General features: G+C 39.4%; 1 pseudogene; it reads right to left on the reverse strand.

Annotated features, from left to right (window-relative positions):
* Window positions 1-7,156: 7,156 nt before the first annotated feature.
* LOC102758377 lies at window positions 7,157-7,792 on the reverse strand (annotated as a pseudogene).
* Window positions 7,793-13,531: the final 5,739 nt, after the last annotated feature.

Raw genomic sequence — 13,531 nt, forward strand, 5'->3', positions numbered from 1 at the left:
ACACACACCCTCCTCCTCCATACACGAATTTCATGCACCAGGCCTCTAGTCCTATATAATAAAAGGCTAATGTGCAAATTGTCCCCTCAACCAGGAGTTTGGTGGAAGGGGGCAGGGGGGAGCCAGCCACCCATGGACCCTCTCCCTGGCCGGCCCCGATCAGGGTGGACCAGCCGGACCCCACCTGTGCACAAATTCGTGCACTGGGCCTCTCATTAAGAAATAAATTGAATGCTTACTTTTGGGGTGAGTAAGTCAGGGAGTACCTGGCATCTTTTGTTGGAAGTACTCTTAAATGAAAGATCTTTTTAATGACTGCATTTCAGTTCTTTGTGTGCACATTGAGTGCCAGGTGTTTTGTAGAGTCCCAAGTGCACCCAGAGTACTATGTGATTGTGTGTGATTCCTGCATCTCTCTGCAGTCTCCTTCTGACACATGCAGCCAAGGGGGCCCTGAGGGGGAATTGGAGAAGCTGGTGACCAGTAAGGAGGACATAGTCATGCTATCTGGACAAAGTGGACAGTGCAAATGTCAACGACAGAGCACCTGCGATGAACTAAAAGTTGCTTGCTAGGCAATCAAGGAAACTTTTGTCTACAAGTTTTCTTTAAGGACTGAACAGAAGCACTGTGAGTTGAGATGATATTTTATGCATGCTTTATCTCATTGTCAGACATAATTTTTTTCAACATAAATATTCAGTCCTAAGTAGCTTCAAAGCTCCAACCTCATAGCTCAAGTCCAGGTTTTGTCATTTTTTTAAAGAAACAGTTTTATGTATCATCAGTGTTAATGAAAACATTATGTTCCATTCTTAAGTTGAATTGTGGATTTGAAATATGAAGTTTTCAGAACCATATGCTCACGTTCAAAACTGATGTCTTTGTAGCTGTGACTATTCAGGGCACGAAAATGTATAGAAGCAAATGTGCATTTGAATGTGCAGGTTATACTTTATCATTAAGGCTGATTATTTATAGAAGCAGAGAAAGCAGAGGGCTGTCAAAGTGGTTTTAAATAAAACAAACCAGCAACTGCATAAAGGTATTGTTTGCCGCAGGAATGTTCGCCATAATCAGGACCCTTTATCTTTCATAGATAGAGCTGGCCGCAGCTGCCCCTGCAAGCAAAGCACTTTGGAGCAGCTAAGGAACTGCAGGAGGAGAGGTGCAGCTGGGCTTGTCCTCTCTGGAGAGCAAGATGGATCCCTTAGCGGTAGGCTCAGCGGGCTAGAAACCTCCAATGACTAGCAGGCTTAGTTCTCCCAGTTAACCGCGCTATATTTTTCATATTTTCTTTAGCCTTGAATAACACTAACTTTCTAAAGTGGCCTGAAAATAAAATAATATGTTCCTAGAATGGAGCAGTAAATGCCTTTTATATCGAGGTTAGACATAGAGCTAAAATATTTTTTTTTAAGTAATAGTGATTTGTGTCATAGACAGTAGTATAGTATTCTGGGTACGAAGAATCTAGGCTCTGCCACTTCTTAGCCATATGAATTTGCATGTGTGTTAATTTCACTGAGCCTCAGTTTTTCCATCTGTAAAATGGAGACACTAATGGCATCTTAGTTTATTTTTAGTGAAATGCTCATTTTAGTGAAATGACCTTTCCCTGGGAGTTTAGAGGAAATCTCCTTAATATATTTGTTACTAACAATACTATGTTGCTATTTATTATAGAATTTGTAAGATGCTTTCAATGAAACTGTCCCCTGCTGGGTGAGCCACACTTGGTGGGTCCTGGTTAACTGCCATATATGTTTAGACACTGTGAACAACTGTGTTTTGATCTTCACTTTCCCTTTGAGTTTGGCAACTGAGAGTCTGCAAACTTCACAAAATTTGTGTTGATCCAATTCTCTAATTTCTTGTTAACCAGGACTTCACTGATTTTATGTTCTTCTAAGATCCAATGTCACGAGAGCCTGTTTTCCTTATTGCCAAAGACCGTCTTTTGCCCAGTTTAGGATATTTGGGGTCGGATTAGGTGCTCTTTGGGCTTCTTTTCAACCCATTAATACTGGCTACAATTATTTTCATATTTGACAGAGACTGCTAGCTATCTAACCCCTATCCATTTCCTCTTTCTTAGTTAACAAAACTCAACTTTATTGTGGGTGGCCGATGGGATGTGAGAGATAGGGTGAGATTTCCAGAAGCCTTCCTTAGGAAAGAGAAAGCATTTGGTAGACCGTATGCAGTTGTTTTGCTTTCCATTCCCTGCTTCTTGCTGGTAATGTAGATATTACTGGCTAGAGCCCCAGTAGCCATATCAAACAATGAGACAATCTTGAGACAATGCAAAAAATAAAAGATCATAAGCATAAAAATTCATCCCTGTGACTTTGGATTTGCTATTGTCAGTTCTGAAATGTCTACCTTGCGACATCTTTTATGTCAGCCAAAATAATGCTTTAAAACTTGCTGAAGCCCCTGTTCCTTAGGTCTCTGTTGCTATTTTCTACATGATACAGTGCACTTTGCTGAGCACGTGTTCTGAGAGCACCCTCTAGTAATACTCTAGTAAGGGTTGTATTGGTTACACTCAGGAAAGATGACCTAAATATCACTGGACCATTTTGATTGATGGAGTGTACTTTTTCAGTGCAAATTTTCCACTCTTTCACCCAGAAACCTTTAATTCAAATTAAAACTGCTGTTAAAGTAGGCTTCATATGTAATTGACACAATTTTACTAGATAGGCGGCAATGGATGGAGATCAGAAATAAAAATAAAAAAACGTGTCTTATTATTCTACATTTTTATGAAACCACCACCAAACTTCAAAAAGTAGAAACCTAGGGCCCTGGCCAGTTTTGCTCAGTGGATGGAGCATAGGCCTGTGGACTGAAGGGTCCTGGGTTCAATTCTGACCAAGGGCACATGCCTGGGTTCGGGCTTAATCCCTAGTGAGGGGCGTGCAGGAGACAGCCAATCAATGATTCTTTCTCATTATTGATGTTTCTCCCTCTTCTCTTCGTCTCTGAAATCAATAAAAATATATTTTTTTAAAAGTAGAAACCTAAGGATTAAAATGTAAGTGTAATCTTGAACTGAAGCTTTATTCAAATAAAAAGTGGTATCAATTTTAAAATTGAGATGAACAAAAGTTCTCTTGTCCTCTTAAGTGGTTGTCTATGTTTTTTCTTTCTACCAGTGTTTTTCAAACCTTTAGTGTCTTATGGCTTCTGTTCTTTAACTATTAATTTGAAATAAGTATAGATTCATAGGAAGTTGCCACGATAGCCCCATGTACCCTTCATCCAGTTTCCCCCAAGGGTTAAATCTTAAGTAACTGAGGAAGGGGGAGAAGAGGGTGGGTAACAAATATATATTGTGGGCAATAATGTCAACATTAAAAAATGTTTAATACATTTTTTTCCTTTCTTTATTAAGGTATTACATGTGTGTCTGTATCCCCCCATTGCCCACCCCCCTGCTCATGCCCTCACCCCTCTGGTATCTGTGTCCATTGGTTATGCTTATATGCATGCATACAAGTCCTTTGGTTGATCTCTCCCCCTTACCCCCACCCTCCCTTACCTTCCCTCTGAGGTTTGACAGTCTGATCGATGCTTCTCTGTCTCTGGGTCTGTTTTACTTCATCAGTTTATGTTGTTTATTATAATCCACAAATGAGTAAAATAAAATAAAAATGAACTAATATATCTGTGTATTAGTCAGGGTTCTCTAGGAAAACAGAACCATAATAGATAATATTTACTATGAGGAATTGGCTCACATGATTATGGAGGCTGTGAAGTCCTACCATCTGCCTTTTGCAAGTAAATCACTCCAAGTCCAAAGGCCTGAGAACTGGGGGCAGTCTAAATCTCAGTGTGAGGGCTGGAGAAGATGAGGTGAGATGTCCCACCTTGATTAGTAAGGCAGGTAAAAAGGGGAAAATTCCACCTCCCTCTGCCTTTTGCTCTACTTAGGCCTTCAGTAGATTGGATGATGCCCACCCACATTGGGGAGGGCAATCTACTTTACTGACTCCACTGATTCAAATGTCAATCTCATCCAGAACACCCTCACAGCCACACCCAGAAATAATGTTTAATGTAGGTACTCCGTGGTCACCCATGTTGACATATTAACCATTATAGTGTGTATAGTTATATGTCAGTTTATGATGTGAAGATTTGTGTAACTGCTACCATAATCGAAATACACAACTTTTTCATCACCACAAAGATCCCCCTCATGCTACTCCTCTACAGTGACACTCATCCTTCCTTTATATTATCTCTCACTTTTAGAAAGCAGTAATCTGTTTCTATCTCTATAATTTTGTCATTTTGAGAATGTTATATAAATGGAATAATTATGTGACCTTTCAAGGTTGGCTATTTTTCACCCAGCATAATGCCCTTTAGATTCATCCAAGCTGTGTGTGTGTATCAACAGTCTGTTCCTTTTTCATGGCAAAGAAGTATTCCATGGTATGAATGTGTCACCGTTCATTCAACCAGTCACCCATTGAAGACTATCTGCATTGCTCCTAGATTTTGGCTAATTCAAATAAAGATGCTATGAAAAATGATGCACAGGTTCTTGCAGACATAAGTTTTCATTTCCCTTGGATAAATGCCCAGGATTGCAATGGTTGGATGGTATGGTAGTTGCATGTTTAGATTTTTAAATATACTGCTGACCTGCTTTCCAGAATGGATATAATACTTTACATTCCCACTTCTGATCAACTGTTGTTTCTTTTCTTGCCTCCTAAGTTTCTTCCTCAGTCAGCTTTTTTCTCTCCACCCAACAGAGTCTTCCTATGTCTGTTTTATATAGAATGTCCAAGATTTACTAGTTTACTTAGCAGGAAGAATAGGGGGATATAATCTATTTCTCTTCCCTGTTTACTTTTGATAAACACCAAACTCTCATAATTGAGTTATTTAGAAATATTCTATAACTTTAAAAGAGTGTGTGAGATTTTTGTCTTCATCAAAGGAAAACAGGGAAGCCTTCAGTTTCCAAGAAGAGGGGAGGGGGATGGGTAAACAAGGTGAAGAGAAATGAGAGGTACAAACCTCCAGTTATAAAAAAAACGATAAGTCATGGGGATGTAATGTACAGCATAGGGAAAATAGCCAACATTATTGTAATAGCTTTGTCAGGTGACAGATGGTTACTAGAATTACTGTGGTGATCACATTGTAAAGAATATAAACGTTGAATCACTTTGCTGGTTCACCTGAAACTAACACAATATTGTATGTCAACTATACATTAATGAAAAAAGACAAAAACAAACAGAAATAGATTAACTCATGATTAAAAAACATTGAAACAAATTTCTGTTTTGTTTTCAAACTAACACACCATCCTTCTTCCTTCACCACTCTCATCTGATATTTACATATGTCCGTCCCCACCCACACACTTCATTGAGATGCATTGCCCCCGGACATTTTCAGAGTTCTGACAGTTTTCATTTCTAGACATACTTCCACTTCTTAGTTGGGCCGTTCTTGTGACCTATTATAAGCCAAAGCACCAAAGTCAGTGTCAGATTTTTGACCCAGTTTTTTAGAACAAAGATGTCCAATTCCAGATAAGTTTGGATAAGCATCACATAAGCATCCACACGCTTAATCCAAGCTTCACTGAACCAGCCTTCCGCAAGCTTTTGAGGACTGCCCGTTACAAGGGATTTGCTTTTTTCTCAGCATTTGGCTTGATTAAAACTAACCTGCTCCCCTTTTTGCTTTGTGAAAAAATGGACCAGCTTGGAAGCATCGGGATTAGACTGGGTGTACGGGACCATCAAATATAGATTGGGAGTATTTTAACACGTAATACCATTAGCCCAATGTAATTATAAAGAGCTTAGATTAGGATCAATTTTATAGTAGATCTACATGAAGGAAAAAAGATTTTTTTTCTCTTCTTTTGGAGAAGAATAAATTTGTATTTTCCCTAAAATTTGCTTGTTTTTCCTATAGAAGTTTTGAGATCATTGCATTAATATTTCATTGCAATAGCAACATGAAACCTTTTATAAGTATTATTTTCACCATGACAGGTGTGATTACACACACACACACACACACACACACACACATCATTTATGCATATATTTTTGGTTGTTTTTGTGGCTATTTGGTTTTAGAGTGTAGCATAGAAAACATTGGAGACAATAAAATAAAAGATAATAGAAAGTCAAACAATTGCCAAATGGTTATCTTACTAGATTTTGTTTGATCGCTAAATTTATCCTCATTTTTCAGATCAAAATAGTTACTTAAAGTTTGCTTCATTTTTATGTATTTATATTTAATGTACATATTTTTGTAAACTCCTTGGCATCACCCTTTTTAAGATGGGTGGGTATCCAGATTGCCATATACAAGTCTAGAGGGAGCTTTTTTCCTCTTTGTGGTGCACTTTCCATAATTTAAATTTTATTTTTTTTAAGTTGTGAGTTGATTTTCATGTCGTTTTTCTTTTCTTTGCTTTTATCTTGGAAGTCTGGATTTTTATTCTGACCATTTGTTGGTGTTTTCCCTAAAAGAATGATAATAATTAACAACAACAACAAAACTTTAAAAAGTCTTTTTTTTCCCTTTTTTTTCTTTTACGTCACCTGTGGTCCATCAAGAGACTGAACTTCAATTAGTTTTACTGAATGCAGCATTTGCATTCCTCCTCCTGCTTTTTTAAAGGAAAATATTAAACTTCAATGACTTAAAGTTGAGAATGTGGCTTTAGGTTCATTCATTCACACTCAGACAGTAAAGCATTCCTCACCTCCTTTTAGCCTGAATGCATACAGGGCCGGGTGGCAAAGACTCCCAAGCCCAGGCTCCATCATGATTATCAGTAGAATAGATCAAGCTGGTTTTTATGACAAAACACAACTGCTGATCCGAATTTCTCCTCTCTGGATAAATCAGTCACTCCACTCAGCACCAGCCCAAGCACTGAAAAGCAACTTACAGCATCACTTGGGAAGAAATAACTTCCATTTCTCACTGTCCTTTTTCTTTTACCCTTCCTTCTTCTCCTCCTCCTCCCCTTTCAAATAAGTAAATCCGTTATTTTTCTCTTTCCAAGATGGCTACTCTGTTTTCTCTGAAGTCAGCATTTAAATAGATAACAGTGCTGCTGCTCATAGTTACTGCTTCTGTGGTAGAATTTTCAATGTGGTGTGTTTTCAGCATCTGTGCACACTCTTACTTCCAGGTTTTTTGAAAGATTGTCATTTTCCCTGATGATTTTAAGTATCATTCCAGTGGCCATAGCTTGACATTGCTTCTTCAGTTTCTTTAGGTGTTTATTGTCCATGGAACAAAGGTTTGGTTTTGCTAGATTTGAATCTTTATCCCTTAGCTAACACTTCAAAAATCATCACCCTAGCTGCTATTAATTTCAGTACATCTTTTCCACATCCTGTATATAAGTTCCCTATCAGGTTGGCAGCACCAGTACCTATGCTTTCTGTATGACCCTCAAATCTAGCAATGAGGTCAAAGAAAGAGAGACGAAATTGTACTCTTGGTTGCACCAGCAGTACCTCTGGGTATGCAGCCCCCTTCGATCCTTGGATAATTACAGTATCGGCTTCCAAGCAGCCTTCCCTTAGCTCATTCAGATAACCCACAATGTCGCAATCTGACTTGCTCAACTGGGACTGGCAGGCTTGCTGAAACATACTCAATACTACCTCCGTGTATCTTTAGGCTCTCCACCAATAACAAGGGCACTATCACCAAACACTTAAAGAATCTGTGGCTTTACAGACCTATGGACATTCTCAATCCCCATGTTCTCCATCAACGTAAAGTAAGAGACTGAATTTCAAGGTGGGATGGAAATCTTCCACTTATCTCTCAGTCTCCGATAAAAATCCTTAAGAGTGAGACCATTACCTCATCTTGATTCTTCACATTTCAGAGAATATTTTTAAGAGTTCTGGAAAACTCTTAACAGTAAGTTTTCCCTAAAAGAATGAAAAATTTTTAACAGGGAGATCATCATCTCATCTTAATGCTGCACTTTTCAGAGAACATTTTGAAGAGTTATGTGGGTGAAGCCTGAAGGTCATTTAATTGGAACTTATCAGAAGTGCTTTCATATGTGACTTCATCTGTATTGAAACACTTTTTGCTGTTAGACCAGAGCTGCCAGAATCAATTTTGAAAGTGAATGATAAGAGTGCTTGGTACTGTTTTTCACAGCTTTTATCAAAGTTTTACATGCAGTGCTTCTCAGGTGGTTCTGGTGACCATCAGGCCTGTCTATGATCTTCAGGAGCTGCTAGAATATGAGAATAAGCAGCAAGTAGCTGTTTCTTCCTGATAATCACTTATGAAGTTTCATAGGCAGCTGCAGCTAGACTAGAAAAATCCTAGCACACATATGATGCCACTCTGGGCCCACCACTCAGACCTTCTATTACATTGTAACAGGGAAGCCAAGTAGACATCATTGATGGCAGCTTTATAGAACAACTTGTATATCAAACAACTTACACAGGGGTCTTTGATTAATATATGAGGATGGGCATTGCCTGTATAAGTAGGAGTTTGAGCTTATTAGTTTTTGTTCTTCCAAGATATAAGCAAAGTCATCACAGTGGTATCCTGGTATTATTAATCAGGGTTCTGGACTTGTTCTTTAAGAGAGGAAAGGGTATGTGGGACAATATCATCTTCACGTCAGGTGGCCAAGAGCATCATCATTTCCATCATCCTTGCCCGTGTCTGTGTGAGAACTGGAACCCCAGTCGCAGTGCTCCCTTGGCATAGATCTTGCTGTGTGCTCCAAGTCCTCTTTGTTCTGCTGCCTCCTCAGTTTCAATGGCCAAATCTATTTTGTCATCACAGACATTGAACCTGTCTTTTATTCCTTAGCAGTGGTTCTCAACCTTCCTAATGTCGCGACCCTTTAATACAGTTCCTCATGTTGTGGTGACCCCCAACCGTAAAATTATTTTTGTTGCTACTTCATAACTAATTCTGCTACTGTTATGAATTGTAATGTAAATGTCTGATATGCAGGATGTATTTAGGCGACCCTTGTGAAAGGGTCGTTTGACCCCCAAAGGGGTCGCAACCCACAGGTTAAGAACCGCTGCCTTATAGGGTCACTATCAAAGTTACTGTTTTACCTCAGTATGATCCCCAAAAAGAACCAGACTCGTATATGTCTCCATGTACTAATAATGCAGGGCATTTTCACTGAATTCTGTAATCTAGTCACGAATTAATGCTTATTTTGATAATAGGTTGCTTCATAGACTACCTGGAAAAGGTATTGTCTTTCAGATTCTTTGTCAAAGTTTGCTGTGATGAACTCCAATAGATCAGGAGTGTCTTAGTAACCATTAACTTCGAATTAATATTAGGATCTTCTTTCCTCTTCTCCAAGATTATGGCAGCCAGACTCTCATTAGAATTGGCCTGTGGCTGCTCTGTGTTATTATCTTGGCAGATGTAACAAAATGCATGCAATGTTGACTCTTTCATGTGCTCTGTGCTGTTGAGGTTTGTGACATTGGCTACCAGCTGGGGAATGAAGCCTGTCTGCTCACTGCACAGACACCACCAGCCATCATTATAAATAGAATGAAGTTGGTCGGTAGGCTAGCTGCAACCGGCTGATCCGGATGTTTCCTGAGTTTTCTGGCACTCTGGACCTCTGGCAAGTTTCAGAAGGACCTTTGGCAAGTTGCATCATCCTACACTCCAGGAAATTTTTTGCAGCTTCTAGTTCAAACAGAGATGGAGACACCACAGTTCCAAAATGAAGGTGGTGGCAGTTGTTTCTTAAGTGATGCTTGGCTTCTGAAGTGACAGCTCTAACTGAAGGTAAGGATTGGGAGTTGAGTGTCACTAGAGGGTGTGAAGGGGGTCAGAGTCACCACAAGTTCATTCATCTGTTTCTTCTTTATAATGCTCCATCATTTTTTTCTTCTCCCGCTCTACCTCCCTCCTTCCTTCTTTGATGTTAGCAGTGACAGCCTTTCCTCTGGTGGGGGTGAGGGAGAAAACTGAGAGGCAGCTCAGAGCATGGCTGGAGCTGGGTTGGTGAGGAGAGAAAGGACAAAGGGAGGCAGTGAATGAACAGACGCCAAGGGTGAGGGAGAACTTTGCTACAGTTTAGAACACTGCGATTAGAAACTAAATCATGAACACCAGAGGGCATTGAAGTGACTTATGCTATTTGTGGGAGAGTGTGCATGAATGTCAGTAATCAGTTCCTTGCTTTGGCAAAGTGCCCAAATAGGTGGTGATATAACTGCAATGATTTACTTAAAAGAAGTTACATTATTTTTAAAAAATACAATATACAGCCTACCATTCTCCAAAGTTTCTCCATGCCAGCTTATGGGAGAGAATCAAACTTTCGTTACTGATTAAGTGCTTTGTAATTCAAACAGGTGACAAGAACTTTAAAAAACTGCTATTTATGTGATACTACAGGACCACATATTAGACTTTTCAACAGAAATTGCACAAATGCACATCAGACCATCATCAGTGTCATCTGCAATATAGGGAAGCGAAAGGCCTGACTGGCTCTTTGTCAAGTCTGTACTCATCTGTTACAGACCTGAAAGACAGGGGTAGTAACTACGTACATTAAAGTGTCATGTTAGCATGCACTTCAAATAAGGTTCAAGGTTACAAGGGCAAAAAATTTCTAGGAGCAAATAAGAAACAATTTGATTTTGCTTTTAACCTGTCAAAATTAAGTAGCTAGTCATTCTTGCAGATCAGTTTGGTACAGCTATCTGGGAATGGAAATACTCTGATAGGTAGGGAAGGATGTACTATAGCTCAGCGGCTTTATCCTGGAAGGAGCAGATGTTTGGGACAGCCAAGAGGTTAAAGTCAGGAAGCTTGTTTCAAGAGATACCTCCTAGAGAAAACCTTTGAAAGATTGGGAAGGACTAGACAGGAAATGGATTCAGGGCAGTAGGGTAGGAACATATTCTACAATAGGCATAGGCAAGCCGACACACATCTGGGTTTATTTTTTGCTGAGTTTAGATAGAAAAGTCTTGAAAGGTTTGTGCTGAGAAAGAGAGAGGAGCAAAGCCTTTATGCAAAAGTTGTCTAATTTGTAGTTGTAGCTAATGATGGCACAGAAATCGGATTTACTTATTATCATAGACATGCAAATTGTGCTTCCTAGCCTTGGCAAGAAAGTTTGTGAAACTGGTGAGTGCTTTCCACAAAGTAGTCTTTTATTAAACATTAGTGGATTAGATCTGTGCCATCTGCCTCATATTTTCCCAGAGTGCCCAGATATTTCTCTCTAGAAAGTCACAAATTAAAGATGAATTGTGCAGTCTAGGAGTATTGATTGCTTCATTGCTGGTGTTCTCAACCCAAAACCGCTGTTATAATAAGTATGTCTTAAAACTCATTTTAAAAATCTTAAATATTTTGTACATATTATAACCTACTGACACATATTATTAAAAAATGTCCTAACAGTAATATGAAGGATAAATGAAAGAGATGCAATCTATAATAATAAAAGCAGAATATGCTAATTAGACCGGATGTCCTTCTGGATGAAGCCAGGGCTGCGAGGGAAGCCCAGGTCCCTGGTGCCAGAGGGAAGCTGGTGCCGGCAGCCAGGGGAAGGAAGGCCTACTCTTGCATGAATTTCATGCATCAGGCCTCTACTTTACAATAAAATGATATGTATTTAAATACCCAAATGCACATGCAAAACCACTCCAGAAGATATAAATAAAAGTCAGATACTTATAACTGTAGGTGAAATCATTATGACTTGAAAACTAGCCATGTTTACTTCATATCTACTCAACACTCAAATACCCAAATACTATGCGCCAGAGCTATCTTTGATATAATTTTTTCAAATGATGATAAATGCTAAGTTTCAGACAAAACCAAAAAATAATGTATCCTCAAATTGCATTGTATAAAGAGATTTTTCAGCTACATGAATATAGTGTTGGGAAGTCATCTAACAAATATTTATTAAGCACTCACTTTGTGCCAGACACTGTCCTAAGTACTTGGAATATAATAGTGAACAAAACATCTCAAATGATTTGGGAAAATGGAGCAGGGTAATCATATTGGGATTGCCAGGGAATGGTGGGTATTTGGAAATTGAATTAGGAGTGGTTGTGGTAGACCTCATTGAGGAGGTGTTACCTGAACAAAATCAGGAAATCTGGAAGGAATTTAGGGAGTTAAGCATGCAGGTGTATCGTGAAAAGCATTCCAGACAGAGGGAATAGCCAGGGCAAAGGCTCTAATGAGCGTGCATGCCTGGCATTTTCAAGGCTCTGCAAGGAAGGCAATATATCTAAAGCCAAATGTGTGAACAGGGAAGTCACAGGACAGGAGGTCAAAGAGTTAATGGGAGAATGGCATATCATGTAGAGCTTTGTAGGCCGCTCTGAGGACTTCATATTTTATTCCGAGTAACATGGGGAGCCATTGAAGGGTTGTCAGCAAAAGAATGACATAGTATCTGACTTAGATGCTGTGTTTGGAATAGTCTGGTGGGGGGAGGAAGAGTGTAATAAAGGAATCCACTTAGGAGGATACTGTAGTAATCCAGGCAAAAACAAAATGACTGGGGCTAGACCAATGTCATAGCTCTAGAAATGGTGAAGCGTGGCTGGATTTTGGATAAGTTTTAGAGAGCCAGCAGCATTTTCTGATGAATTGCATATGGAGTATGAGATAAATACAAGGATGAAGAGTGATTTACAAGTTTTTAGCTTGGGCTTGTGGATGGTAATAATTTCCATTTACTGAAAAGGTAAAGCTTGCAGCTTTTGTAGCATTGGGGAAGAGGATTATTGAGTTTAACTTTGAAGATCTTGAGTTTGAAATGCCTATTAGACATCTGAATGAGATTCTTAGTCATATAAAAGGTACTTAAAGATGGGGACAGAGAGGGGGCCTCTACATTTGGCACAATACCTGGCTTTCCCAGAAGGCATCTTCAACTCCATAACAGGGGCCAAGGGAAATCCACACAAATATTCAAAAATAATTATTATCCTCCCCCAAAAGGAATTAATTGTGGGTTTTGTGCATTGGAGCTAAGGTCACACCTTTTCAGGATGTCTATCCCATCCTCAGAGTTCAATAGGGGGCCTGAGTATTGGGAATGACATTCAACTTCTCCAGGTGTTCTCAACACCATTAATGGATCAAGAGTGAAACTTCAGCCCTAACTGGTTTGGCTCAGTGGATAGAGCATTGGCCTGTGGACTGAAGGGTCCTGGGTTCGATTCTGGTCAAGGGCATGTACCTTGGTGGCGGGCACATCCCCAGTCGAGTGTGTGCAGGAAGTGGCTGATCGATGTTTCTAACTCTCTATCCTTCTCCCTTCCTCTCTGTAAAAAAAAATCAATAAAATGTTTTGTTTGTTTTTTTTTTAAAAAAGAGTGAAACTTCATACTGGGATTAAGACACTGCTTCCTCTAGACTTTCTGCCTTCCATAATCAGGGATGAAGATGGGTTCTGAGCACTGGTAATAACACTTGGTTCCCTCAGGAATCCTCAATT

Source organism: Myotis davidii, unplaced genomic scaffold (assembly GCF_000327345.1).
Source record: "Myotis davidii unplaced genomic scaffold, ASM32734v1 scaffold837, whole genome shotgun sequence".
NCBI lineage: Eukaryota > Metazoa > Chordata > Mammalia > Chiroptera > Vespertilionidae > Myotis > Myotis davidii.